The sequence below is a fragment of the Mus musculus genome, chromosome 11, assembly GCF_000001635.26.
Source record: "Mus musculus strain C57BL/6J chromosome 11, GRCm38.p6 C57BL/6J".
In the NCBI taxonomy this organism is placed as follows: Eukaryota; Metazoa; Chordata; class Mammalia; order Rodentia; family Muridae; genus Mus; species Mus musculus.
In genome coordinates, this window is record NC_000077.6 from 56,411,730 (window position 1) to 56,426,350 (window position 14,621).

At 40.1% G+C, this 14,621-nt stretch overlaps 1 long non-coding RNA gene across 3 annotated transcripts in view; it reads right to left on the reverse strand.

Moving 5' to 3' along the window:
- Gm32500 overlaps positions 1 to 13,802 on the reverse strand; it is a 39,551-nt gene extending 25,749 nt beyond the window's left edge. Inside the window, exons 1-3 of one of the 3 annotated variants that reach the window (XR_879874.2) lie at positions 13,576 to 13,802; positions 10,583 to 10,690; positions 10,233 to 10,487 (exon numbers count right to left, since the gene is read on the reverse strand). This is a non-coding gene — a long non-coding RNA (predicted gene, 32500). Of the gene's footprint in view, positions 1 to 10,232; positions 10,488 to 10,582; positions 10,691 to 13,575 lie in introns of those variants that run through there. The other 2 variants (XR_388663.3, XR_388664.3) reach the window with 2 other exon arrangements.
- Between the last annotated feature and the right edge of the window lie 819 nt (positions 13,803 to 14,621).

Sequence of the window (14,621 nt, forward strand, 5' to 3'; positions counted from 1 at the left end):
TGTCATTTATCCTGGGTCAAATGCACATAGGAGGGGCTACTTGGTTGTTTTATGCAGTGTCCTCTGACAATGTAGTCAGTGTTTTCTGCCCAAGTCACTGAGGAATAGCAGTGAAATCAAGCTGATGGCACATGTGACAGCTCCCTGTGCTTCACCCAGTATGAGACCCTTTCTGGGACCCTCTTGCCTTTTCTAGAGCTCATACAAAGGTTGGAAAGTTCAGTAAAATTCTTGCCATACCACCGAGCAAGATCCATATCTATATTTCTAAAAATAAGACACTAGAAATGGAGTCCCGAAGACATTTGCTGGACAGAAGGCTTCTGTCCCTTCTTAAAAGTTACCTAGTTGATTGCCATTCTGGGAAGAGCAGTAACAAAGTCAGAAGACACAGCCACAGATCAGATATCAGTTTTAGATGATGTCATCTCAGTGTCAGACAATTATTGGGCATCATTTTCCCCTAGGACTTAAGTATAACTGATCATAGTTAACACTCAAATTGTACTTACACATCACACTGTCCTTTAAAGTCTCCACTGTTGCTCCCTTTCCTCTCATATCACTGTAAGCCTGAGAAAGATTATTTCCCCCAGAATGGCAATGAAGCAATTGAAACACAGAAATGATAATTGTAATTTACAAAACTTAATAGTGGCAACAGTAAGAAGATTAGGGCGGCTCAAAAGAAAAGAGGAATTACCTGAGTTTAGAACAAAGCAAAATAAGAGAAGCTATGAGCCAAGCCTGCTGGCGCATGCCTGTCAATTCAGCATATAGGAAGAGTTGGGAGGAAAATTAGGACCAGTATAAGGCTATATTTGGGTTCATAGTGAGTTTGAGGCTAGTGTGGGCTACATGTATCCAGGTCTTAAAGAAACCTAAGCGGTGGGAGCAAGTACTGCTTTTGTAGAGGATGCAAGCTTGGTCCTTAGAGCTTGGTCCTCATCCTATGTCAAACAGCGCATACCACTTGAGCTCTAGGAGATCCACTACCCACTTCTGAGCTCTTCATGAATCCACACTCATGCACACATAATACACACACACACACACACACACACACACACACACACACACACACACACACCATAATTGAAACTAAAATCTTAAAAAAACCAAACAACCAAATAAATATAAAACTAGGATATTGTCTTGGTCAGGGTTTGTATTCCTGCACAAGATATCATGACCAAGAAGCAAGTTGGGGAGGAAAGGGTTTTTCAGCTTACATTTCCACATCACCAAAGGAAGTCAGGACTGGAACTCACACGAGGCAGGAACTCTGGAGGTGGGAGCTGATGCAGAGGTTATGGAGGAGTGCTTCTTACAGGCTTGCTTCCCCTGGCTTGCTCAGCTTGCTTTCTTATAGAACCCAGGACCACTATCTCAGGGATGGCACCAACTTCATTGGACTGGGCCTCCCACTCTTGATCACTAATTGAGAAAATGCCTTACAGCTGGATCTCATGGAGACATTTCTTCAAGGGAGCCTCCTTTCTCCCTTGTGTCAAGTTGACACACAAAACAAGCCAGTACCACTGACCCCTTATCAACTTGACACACAAACACATCACTATTCAACCTCAACCCCTACTTTCTTATTCATCCCCAAGATCTAAATAACTTTAAAAGTCCCAAAGTCTTTACAAATTCTTACACATTAAAATTTACATACCTATAAAATATCCAATCTCTTTTGAAATTCAAAATCTTTTTACAATTCAAAGTCTTTTAACTGTGAGCTCCACTAAAACACTATCCTACTTCAAGAGGGAAAATATCAAGGCACAGTCATAATCAAAATCAAAATCAAACTCTAACAGTCCAATGTCTGGGATCCACTCAAAATCTTCTGGGGTCCCCCTTAGGTCACTTCTGCCTTTTGAGCACACACCTTTCCTTCTAGGCACCAGCTGCCCGTATTTCACTGCTGTTGCTGTTCTTGGTGGCCATCTCACGGTACTGGAATCTCCAAAATACTGTTGTCTTCTGCTGCAACTGGACTGGACTTTCACAAATATCCTCTCATAGGCTCTTTTCATGGTGCCATGTGTTTTAGTTAGGGTTTTACTGCTGTGAACAGACACCATGACCAAGGCAAGTCTTATAAAATAACAACAACATTTAATTGGGGCTGGCTTACAGGTTCAGAGGTTCAGTTCATTATCATCAAGGTGGGAGCATGGCAGTATTCAGGCAGGCATGGCGCAGGAGGAGCTGAGAGTTCTATGTCTTCATCCAAAGGCTGCTAGTGGAAGACTGACTTCCAGGCAACTAGGATGAGGATCTTATACCCACACCCACAATGACACACCCATTCCAACCAGGTCACACCTATTCCAACAAGGCCACACCTTCAGATGGTGCCACTCCCTGGTCCAAGGATATACAAACCATTACACCATGCCTCAACTTCTCTACATGACCCCTTCAGTCCTGGGCCTGCAACTGCCACTGAGTCTTCACCTTCACCAATGGCCTCTTCTGGCCTCTCACAATGCCAAGCATCAATTACTACCCCTTCGTGTTTCAAAACCAGTACCACCTGGTTGACTCTTATATATTACCAAATCTGCCTGCCAATACTAGGTACAACAGTGGCTGCCTAAGGAACATAGCTTCTCTGTGCTCTCAGGAAACACTTTGCAAAAGATTTCACCTTAGTGATGCAGTTCTCTTCTTAACCACTGCTAATTTCTTAGCTCCAGCTAGCCAGCATCAATATTCCCAGTAATGCAAAGGTTTTGCTTTAGTAGTTCTGGTATCTGTTAATCACAGCTGATTCTTTAACCCCAGCTAGGCAGAACCACAGAATTTTCATAATCAAAACAGCAATGGCCCTGATAAGAATCTTTAACATTCCCTCTGAAATTTCCCAAGCCCGGCCTCCATCTTTTGCACTGTTCTCAACAGTATCTTTCAAGCTCCCACAGAATATCCCACAGAGCTCTTAACATCCCAATGACTCTTGTAGCTCAAAGTTCCAAAGTCCTTCCACAGTCCTCTAAAAACATGATCAGGCCATTACAGAAGTACCCCACTGCTGGTACCAATTTGTCTTAGTCAGGGTTTGTATTCCTGTACAAAATATCATAACAAAGAAGAAAGTTGGGGAGGAAGGTTTATTCAGCTTACATATCCAAATTTCTGTTCATCACCAAAGGAAGTCAGGACAGGAACTAGCACAGGGCAGAAACTTGGAGGCAGAAACTGATGCAGAGGCCATGGAGGAGTGCTGCTTACTGGATTGCTTCCCATGACCTGCTCAGCTTGCTTTCTTATAGAGCCCAGGACCACTATCCCAGGCACCACCTACATTGGACTGGGTCCTCCCCGCTTGATCACTAATGAGAAAATGCCTTTTCCTCAAGGGAGGCTCCTTTCTCTGTGATAACTCCAGCTTGTGTCAAGATGACACACAAAACCAGCCAGTGCAGGTATATAAAGCAGCTTATGACACTAACCTTGTTACTGTTTCTGCCTTGACACTTTTTAAGCTTGTCCTTGGAACCACAAACTCATTTTCTCTACTTCTATTATATTAAGAGTATGGACTTGAGCGGAAAGGGGCCCCATAAATGGCATCATTTTACGCACACAAGAGATCACTTCATTGAGTGAGAGATATTTACTTCATAAATGTGTCTGAATTACTTACATGAAATATATCAAGGAGAACAGTTAAATTTAGAACCACATACTTCTAGAGCTGGAACTGAATTCAAATCTCTTGGAATGATCTGGTTTGTAAATGCCTCTAGGTCCTATAGCCCATTTTATAAATGAATGGAAGACATGGAGGTAGATGATGTCCAGGGCACAAGACTTACTAGCATTTATATCTTAATTAGGGTTTATATTACTATGATAAAATACCAGGACAGTAATCAACTCAAGGAGAATGGTGTTTGTTTCATCTTCCAAATTTTAGGCCACCCTCCAATGTTAAGGGAAGCTATGGAAGGAACTCAAGCCAGGGCAGGAACTTGGAGGCAAGAGCTGATGCTAAAGTCATGAGGGAGTGCTGCTTACTGGCTTGCTCCTTATGGTTTGTTCATCCTGCCCTCTTAAAGAACCTAGAAGCCACAGCCTAAGGGTGTACCCACCCACAATGGTCTTGGCTCTCCATCAACTATTGATTAAGAAAAGGGATTGCAGGCTTGCCTGCAGCCTGATCTTATGGAGGTATTTCCTTAAATTAAGGTTTCCTCCTCTCAGATGATTTCAGTTTGTGCCAAATTGATGTAAAAACTAGTCAGCATACAATCCCACTTACCTGACTAGGAAAAAGGAACTGAACATAAAACAAAAACAAAAGCAAAAAAACCCAAACCTTAAGATTAAAGAGTATCTTAAGTGCCTTCTCAGAGTCTCTGTTATTTTTCTCCCAACAGTTAATTTATTTATTCACTTTACATGCCAGCTGCTGACTCCCCACAGCCCCTTTCCCCATCCCCCTTCTCCTCTGAGAGGGTGAAGGTCCCCCCTGGGTATTCTCCCTCACTGACATATCAGATCTATACATAGCTAGGCCCATCCTTCCCACTGAGGCCAGACAAGGCAGCCCAAATAGAGGAATAAATTACACCGATAGGCAACAGCTTTAGAGACAGCCCCCACTCCAGTTGCTGGGAGGCCCACATGAAGACCAATTGCACATCCACTACTTATGTTCTGGGGGCCTAGTTCAAGCCCATGTATGCTCTTTGATTTGTGTTTTAGTCTCTGAGAGCACTCAGGTGTTCAGGTTAGTTAATACTATTGGCTTCCCATGGAGTTCCTATCCCTTTCAGGGCCCTCAATTTTTCATCCAACTCTTCTGTAAGAATTTTCCAGTTCTGTCAATGTTTGGCTGTGAGTCTCTGTACCTTTTTCAGTCAGCTGTTTGATGGAGTCTCTCAGAGGAAAATCAGGCTAGGCTCCTGTCTACAAGCATAATAGAGTATTATTGATAGTGTCAGAGATTGATGCTTATTCACGAGTTGGGGCTCAAGTTGGGCCATTTATTGGTTGGCCATTCCCTTAATCTCTGCTCCATCTTTGTCCCTGCATTTCTTTGTTTTCTCTCTCTTTTTATTCGGTATTTTCCTCGTTTACAATTCCAATGCTATCCCAAAAGTCCCCCATACCCAACCTCCCCAATCCCCTACCCCCCCACTCCCCCTTTTTGGCCCTGGCGTTCCCCTGTGTGTCCCTGCATTTCTTGTAGACAAGACAAATTTTGAGTTGAAAGTTTTGTAGATGAGTCGGTGTCCTTATCTTTCAAGTGGGAGTCCTCACTGGCTACAGGAGGTGGCCACTTCAGTTTCCATATCCCTACTGTTCGGAGTCTCAGCTAAAGTAACCACCATAGTCTTCTGGAAGTCTCCCTATCTAGCTCTCTGTCCTCTCTAAGGGATGCCTCCATACCCTACCACCCACCCCCATCAGCCTCAGATTCACTCTCCTGTGTCTCCTCATGCCCTTCATTCTGAACCCCCTTTTCCCTTCCAATCCCCTTTGTCACCCAGTTTCCTCCCTCTATCTGCCTCCTATCAATATTTTATTCACCCTTCTAAGTGAGATTAAAACATCCTAGCTTGGGCCTTCCTTCTTGAATAGTTTTTAGTTTTTTTTCTGGAATGGGGGGTGTCTTTGGAGTGTAGCATGGTTATCTTGTACTTTATAGCTAATATCCACTTACAAATGAGTACATACCATGCATATCCTTTTGGTTCTGAGTTAACTCACAAAGAATAAAATTTTCTATGTCCATCCATTTGCCTGCAAAATTCATGACGTTCTTGTTTTTAATAGCTGAATAGTATTCCATTATGAAAATGAACCACCTTTTCTATATCCATTCCTTGTTTGAGGGATGTCTAGGTTGATTCCAGTTTCTGGATACTATAAATAAAGCTGCTATGAACATAGTGGAGCATTGTGGTATGCTGAGGCATCTTTTGGGTATATGCCCAGGAGTGGTATAGTTGGGTCTTCATGTAGCACTGTTTTTAATTTTCTGACAAACCACCAGACTGATTTCCAGTGTGGTTGTACACATTTACACTCCTACCAGCAATGAAAGAATGTTATCTTTGCTCCATATATTTGCCAGCGTATTCTGTTACTTGATTTTTTTTTTTAATCTTAGCCATTCATCAGTTCCCTGATGATTAAAGACACTGAACATTTCTGTAAGTGCTTCTTGGCCATTTGAGATTTCGCTGTTGAGAATCCTTTGTTAAACTCTGTATCCCACTTTTTAATTGAGTTATTTGATTTGCTGCTGTCTAGTTTCATGAGTTCTTTATATATTTTTGATATTAGTCCTCTGTAGGATGTAGGGTTAATGAAGACATTTCCCAGTCTATAGACTGTTCTTTTCTTCTATTGACTGTGTCCCTTTGCCTTACAGAAGCTTTGCAGTTTCATGAGGTTCCACTTATAAATTGTTAATCTTAGTACCAGAGCATTGGTGTTCTGTTCAGGAAATTGTCTCCAATCCCAGCGCATTCAACATTATTTCCCAGTTTCTTTTGTACAAGATTTAGTATATCCAGTTTTATGTTGAAGCCTTTAATTCATGTGAACTTGAGTTTTGTGCAGGATGATAAATATAGATATATTTGCATTCTTCTACAGGCAGCCAGTTAGACCAAAGCATTTGTTGTTTGTTGAAGATGCTTTTTCCCACATTGTATGCTTTTTTTGTTGTTGTTGTTTCTTTGTCAAAAATGAAGTATACCTAGGTGTGTGGGTTTATTTTGGGGTCTTCAATTCAATTCCATTGATCAACCTGTCTGTTTCTATATGTATGCCATGCACATTTTATTACTATTGCTTTTTAGTACAGCTTGATATCAGGTATAATGATACCTCCAGAAGTTCTTTTATTGTTCAGGGATGTTTTAGGTATCGGTTTTTTCCATATAAGTGAAGTTGAGAATTACTCTTCCCATATCTGTGAAGAATTGTGTCAGAATTTTGATGGAAATTGCACTGAATCTAGATTGCTTTCGGTCAGATGGCCTTTTTAAATCTGATAATCCTACTGATCGATGAGCATGGGAGATCTTTCCATCTTCTTATATCATCTTCAATTTCTTTTTCAGAAACTTGAAGTTCTTCTTAGGCAGATTTTCACTTGCTTGGTTAGAGTTACAGCAAGATATATTACATTATTTGTGGCTATTGTGAAGGCTGTTGTTTCTCTAATTTCTTTCTCAGCTTGTTTATCATTTGCATAAAAGAGGAATACTGCTGGGTGTGGTGGCACATGCCTTTATTTCCAGCACTTGGAAGGCAGAGGCAGGTGAATTTCTGAGTTTGAGGCCAGCCTGGTCTACAGTGTGAGTTCCAGGATAGCCAGGGCTACACAGAGAAACCCTGTCTTGAAAAAAAAAAAACAAAAAACAAAAAACAAAATACAAACAAACAAAAAAAGGAATACTGATTTTTTTTTTGTCAATTTTGTATCCAGCCACTTTGCTGAAGATGTTTATTAGCTGTAGGAGTTCTTTGGTAGAATTTTGAGGGTGGTTTATGTATACTATCATATTGTACACAAATAGTGATACTTTGACTTCTTATTTTCCAATTTGTAACCACTTTTCTTCTTTTCTTGTCATATTGCTCTAGCTAGAACTTCCAGTACTATTTTGAATAGATAGGGAAAGAGCAGGCACCCTTGTCTTGTCTCTGATTTTAGTGGAATTGCTTTAAGTTTCTCTACTTTTAATTTGATATTGGCTGTTGGATTCTTTTTTTTAAGATTTATTTATTTCCTTTATATATATGAGTACACTGTAGCTGTGCAGATGGTTGTGAGCATTCATGTGGTTGCTGGGATTTGAACTCAGGACCTTCAGAAGAGCAGTCCAGTGCTCTTAACTGCTAAGCCATCTCTCCAGCCCCAGCTGTTGACTTCTTATGTATAGGTTTTATTATATTTAGGTATGGGCCTTGTAACCCTGAACTCTGCAAGACTTTTAATATGAAAGGGTGTTGGATTTTGTCAAAGGCTTTTCCAGCATCCAATGAGATGGTCATGTGATTTTTTTTTCTTCAGTTTGTTTATATAATGGATTACGTTGATAGATTTTTGGATATTGAACCATTCCTGTATCCATGGGATAAAGCCTACTTGATCATGATGAATGATGTTTTAGATGTGTTCTTGGATCTGTGAGTATTTTATTGAGTATTATTACATGGAAGTTCATTAGAGAAATTGGTCTGTAATTCTCTTTCTTTGTTGAGTTTTTCTGTGGTTTGGGTATTAGGGTTACTGGCTTCATTGAATAAGTTTGGCAGTGTTCCTTCTGTTTCTATTTTGTGGAATAGTTTGAGGAGTATTGGTATTAATTCTTCTTTGAAAGGCTGGTTGTATTCTGCACTAAAACCATCAGATCCACACTATTAATATATAGGGCTTATGTGTGTTTTAAGTTTTAGTAATGTTTCTTTTATGAATATGGGTACCTTTTCATCTGTGGCATAGATGTTCAGAATTGAGAAGTCATCTTGGTGGGTTTTTCCTTTTATGAGTATAAAGTGTCCTTTCCCATCTCTTTTGATTAATTTTGGTTGAAAGTCTATTTTATAAGATATTAAAATGACTATTCCAGCTTTTTTTGGGGGGTCCATTTTCTTATAAAACCCTTCTCCAGATATTTACTCTGAGTTAGTATCTATGTTTTTTGCTAAGGTATATTTCTTGAATGCAGCAGAATGGTGCATCCTGTTTACACATCCATTCTGTTTGCCTGCTTCTTTTTATTGGTGAATAGAGTCCATTGATGTTGATAGATATTAATGACCAATGATTGCTACTCCCTGTTATTTTGATGTTGGAGGTGTTAGTGTTTGTGTGTGTGTGTGTGTGTGTGTGTGTGTGTGTGTGTGTGTGTGTAAGTGTGTCTATGATATGATTAATTTCTTTTGTTATCTTGGGTGTAGTTACTCTTCTTGTATTGGAGTTTTCCTTCTAGTATCCTTTCTAGGACTGGATTAGTAGAGAGATAGTATTTTAATTTGGTTTTGTCATGGAATATCTTGGTTTCTCCATCTGCCCATCTGTGTTGGTTGAGAGTTTTGCTGGGGATAGTAGTCTGGCCTGGCATCTGTGATCTTTTAGGGTCTACAAGACATCTGTCCAGGCTCTTCTGGCTTTTAGAGTCTCTATTGAGAAGTCAGTTGTAATTCTAATAGGTCTGTCTTTATATGTTGCTTGGCCTTTTCTTCTTGCAGCTTTTAATATTCTTTCTTTATTCCACCCATTTTGTGTTTTGTTTATTATGTAGTAGAAGGATTTTCTTTTCTGATCCAATCTATTTGGTATTCTGTAAGTTTCTGGTACAGTTACAGCCATCTCTTTTTTTAGATTAGGGGTGTTTTCTTCTATGAGTTTATTGAAGGTATTTTCTGGGCCTTTGAGCTGGGAACTCCTTCTTCTATTCCTAATATTTTTAGGTTTGGTATTTTCATAGTGTCCCAAATTTCCCAGATGTTTTGTGTTAGTTTTTATATTTGACATTTTCCTTAACTAATGGATCAATTTCTTTTATTGTAACTTCTATGCCTGAGATTCTCTTTTCCATCTCTTGTACTTTGTTGGTGATGCTTCTGTCTGCAGTTCCTGTTCTCTTCCAGATTCCCTCTGGTTTTGTTTCCTTTATTGCTTCTATTTCCACTTTCAAGTCTTAAACAGTTTGTTCATTTCCTTCACCTGCTTGATTATATTTTCCTGGTTTTGTTGTTCTCTCATTTTATTTTATTTTTTTAAATTTTTTATTAGGTATTTATTTCATTTACATTTCCAATGCTATCCCAAAAGTCCCCCACATGCTCCCCCACCCACTCCCCCACCCACCCACTCCCACTTCTTGGCCCTGGTGTTCCCTGTACTGAGGCATATAATGTTTGCAAGACCAATGGGCCTCTCTTTCCACAGATGGCTGACCAGGCCATCTTCTGATACATATGCAGCTAGAGACATGAGCTCCAGGGGTACTGGTTAGTTCATATTGTTGTTCCACCTATAGAGCTGCAGATCCCTTTAGCTCCTTGGTTACTTTCTCTAGCTCCTCCATTTGGGGCCCTGTGATCTATCCAATAGCTGACTGTGAGCATCCACTTCTGTGTTTGTTCTCTCATTTTAAAAGCCTCTACCTATTTTATTCTATTTTCTTGTATTTCTTTAGTGATTTAATTATTTCCTCTTTAAACACCTTTCCCATCTACATAAGAAGAGATTTATGGTCATTGCCTTATTCTTCAAGTGTGTTACTATATCCACAGCTTGCTGCAGTTGGAGAGCTGGGTTCTGATGGTGCCTTATTGGACCTTAGTCATTGATTGTGTTCTTGTGCTTGCATTTAGCCATCTCTGGTGTTGGCAGGCCTCTAAGACTGGTTGTCTTGGGTGGAAATTGGCCTCATGGAATATAGGTAATGCTGTGGGCTGGGGAGTGGAGTGTAGACCCATGATTGCAGGATATGGACCTGAAAGGAGAGCACAGACAGGATGGGGCAGACCTCTGGGCTTCTGGGCTTGCCAGGGGACCAGAAATTAGTGGACTGTGGTGGGGGTACCTCACCTGGTTTTTCTGGTTGGCCACAGACCTCCCAGAAGTCAGGCAGAGCTGTGGGCCAGGAAGTGGAGTGCAGATCCAAGATTGCCCTGTGTCTTCTTTATCCATCTAAATCTGAAGAACATTTAGTTAGGACTTTACTGACTGTCAGAAATGAATGAAATTATAAAACACAAACTCTGCAATTCTCAGGGAAGGTGCTTGGATCTAAATTTAGCTAGATAGCATCTTGCCCTAAAGTCCCACTCCCTTAATTCATTATCTTCTAGAATAGAGGATTCAGCTTCATTTTACTTCCTGGTGCTCCTTTAATACTTCAACCATGTATTTTATATTTTTTCCTTTCTCAGCTTGCTATGCTTGTTTGAAATGTTCTTCATGAGATTTAACCAGGAACAAATTCTATGATAAGTGTTTCTAAGACTTCCTTTCCCAAGGCAATTAATCTGAGTTTTTTTTTTACCTTAGCCTCAGGCAAACTCTTCAGACAAGGGCAAAATGTAGCCACATTCTTCACCAAAATACCACAAAACAGTCTCCAGGTCACATATTGAATTTCTCCACTGAAACCTCTTGGCCTATGTTCACACAATTCAAATCACTCTGAGTAACAAAGTCTTCCATATTCCTACTAGGGTAGCCCATTAAGTCATTTAAAGCATTCCACTACTTTCCAAATTCAAAGTCCCCAAATCCACATTTTTCCGAACAAAAACATGGTCAGGTCTATCACAGAAATACCAAGTCCCTGGTACCAACTTTTGTTTTAGTTAGGGTTTACTGCTGTGAACAGACACCATGACCAAGGTAACATTTAACTGTGGCTAGCTTACAGCTTCAGAGCTTTAGTCCATTATCACCAAGGTGGGAGCATGGCAGCATCCAGGCAGACAAGGTGCAAGAGGAGCTGAGAGTTCTACATCTTCATCTGAAGGCTGCTAGTGGAAGACTGACTTTCAGGCACTAGGATGAGGGTCTCAAAGCCCACACCCACAGTGACACACCTACTCTAACAAGACCTCACCTACTCCAACAGGGCTATATCTTCTAATAGTGCCGTTCCATGGGCAGAACATATACAAACCATGACAATATGTATACATATGTTTGGGTGTAAGTGTTATTGTGTCTGTGTGTGAGTGTGCAAGTATATGTGTGTATATGAATGAGTATGTATATGTGTGTGTGTGTTTATGTGTGTGTGTGTGTGTGTGTGTGTGTGTGTGTAGGTGGGTGTGTATATTGTATGAGTATGTGAATGTATATGCATGTGTGTGGGGGAGGTAAGTGTGTCTGTCTGTCTCTCTCTCTCTCTCTTTCTTTCTCTCTCTCTCTCTCTCTCTCTCTCTGTGTGTGCTCTCATAGGAAATGAGGCTGTGTGGGGTAGAGAGATACAGGGAGAAGATGAAAACCAAAGCCCCTAAGGAATTTTACTATTATTCTTAAGAATACAGTCTATCATGTGGTTATAAGAGAAGTAAGGCCTTTTGTTTATCTCTGTTTACATTGGAAGTTAACTCTTTTCAATAATTGAAATAATCCTGACCAATGCATGGGTTGTCATACCCTTTAGAGAAAAACAGTTCTGATGCTGTAGGCCATGAAGACAGCAGGGTCAGCCTCCACTCTGAGAGCACACACGTGATTCAGGATCAAAACTTTCTATCCCATGTACCTGTTGGCCTTGGACACCATGAGGACACCCTGAATGCTCTCCGGTTTCTATCATCTGATTATATTACAGACCTATGCTTATGAACATAAAGCTGCAATTCAGAAAGTAACGAAGCCTATGAGACAAGGAATAAATGAACTTAAGTTCATGAGAAACTACTGTCATAACCAGGGAAGTGGGGTTCTAGCTGCCTTAGATATACAGTGTTCTGTCAGGACATCATTGGTGGTGGTGGGGCACTCTATCTTTAGGACAACAGGTGTTATGAAGAAGCCTCAGCAATTTTCAATTATCACAATGTGCATGAAAGCAGGACTGGCCATGCGCAACTGATATAATTATAAATAGATTGCATGCTAGAGCATAGCACTCTATTAGGAGACATGAGTTTCATCAGAGGAGAAATGGGGTGTAAATATGAAATCAGAGAAGTTAAATAAAAGCCGGGGCCTTATAATGTGACTTAGAAGAAACACTTGAATGACAATATGTCTGTTCTCTTTCTTCACTGTTCTCGATTTCTGAGCTCTACCTACTGGAAATGCTGTGGCAATATAATAATGTGTCCAGAAGTATCTATACCTATACAATGACCTCTACATATAATGACCTAATCAAAAGAAACCAACTTTCTCCAAAACATGCTTGATTCTATTTTTGGAATAGGAAATATATTAATATAAGACGACCCTATAATTTCTTGTCAATTGTGAAAGTAAAGAAGTGAGGATAAGTTACAATATGTATCATATCACACTCAGGAACCAAAGTGATGAGACTTAGTGTGTGGGACACTCTAAGAGTAACCCCAAGGACCAGAAAACAAAACAAAAAAATTAAAAAACCCAGTGGGTTAAATTCATACAATCATAATAAAATCAAACAATAATGCATAAGAAAAATTCATTGGTCAGCATTGAGTCTGTAATTTGTTACACACACACACACACACACACACATGTATATATATATATATATATATATATATATATATATATATATATATACACATACATACATATATACATAAAGCTCATGATAGCTAATGGATGAAGATTGTGAAAATCATTTTTCAATCTGATCCAGGTGGCAAACAGAGAAGATACTGTGTGTATTTTGATAAATCTAAGGCTTTATTTTTACATCAGAATGAAAAGGGTAAGAATATAATGCATGCTAGTTAAGTTAGTTCTTCAATAAACATCATAGGGGAAAAGTAAGGGCCTGAGGAAGAAACTATACATAAAGGATAGTAGAATACACAGCAATCAATTAATCAATTTCACTTACTATACACTGAATATATATATATGAATATGATAACCTGAGGAAAGCAGAAATCGAGAGGAAGCTCACTGTTTTTCCTGTGACCAGCACAGTCCTTCCATTGCATTGTCTTTCCTTGTGAAGTCACACCCAGATCTCTGCCAGTTCTGGTTATAAAGGTCAGTCTACATTTGTCAGTTACTATGTGTTTCCCAGCTGCTTTTCCTTTGACACGGCACAAGAAGGTATCTGTAGTCCATATTTGACTGCTTCTAGCAACTCCAAGCTGCTTGGCTCATGCTTTCTACTCATCAAATATTTGTTGACTGCATAAAGAGTGACCAGGCCAATAGTCATAGTGCTGAGACCAGTGACTGAGAGCCAGCAGTCATAAACCACTGGCCATTGTTGTCATCTGTGCTGCTACTGTTTCTCTGATGTTAGAGCCCCAGCATAGAAGAACACACAGCCTTTTTAAAAAAATGGTAGATGATTTAAGAGAAAATTGTCAGTGATGCTCTAGACTCAAGAGGGTACAGGGAACTCTGTGAATATAAAGTTGGAGGCAGACTCTATGTCCACTTGCCAAAACCATGTCTGAGGGCACTTGCAATCTGATGTATGGAGGACTATATAAAGCAGCCTTGTACCCACTGTGTGCAACTTTCTCAAATCCCAGGCTTCTCTGGACAGAAGTTAGGCAGAATGGCACTGTGACAGAAACACAGTGCATTTTATCTCTCACGGAGCCTGGACTGTGATTGGATGATCCCTTCCAAGTTTTCAGTGAGTGGGTAGGGGAACTCTAAAAGCATTGTTTTCTGTTAATGAAAAATCAGTCAGAAACACCAGCTACAAATGAACAAGAGCTTGCTCCAAAAGGCTTTGGAGCCTGTGGCATTATGGGTTGACCTATAGTTTCATAATAACTGGCATTTCACCAAAGTTCACCCCTGCTAGGAGGCACGGGGAAAAAAAATGAAAGCAAAAAATGCAACCACCATCTCTCCAGCTCTCTGCCCCAGGCTTCTGATTTCCATCCTAACCATGATGGTTGGATTAGGACTGGATTAAGAGCTGGCCAGGGTTGGTGAGAAGCACCTG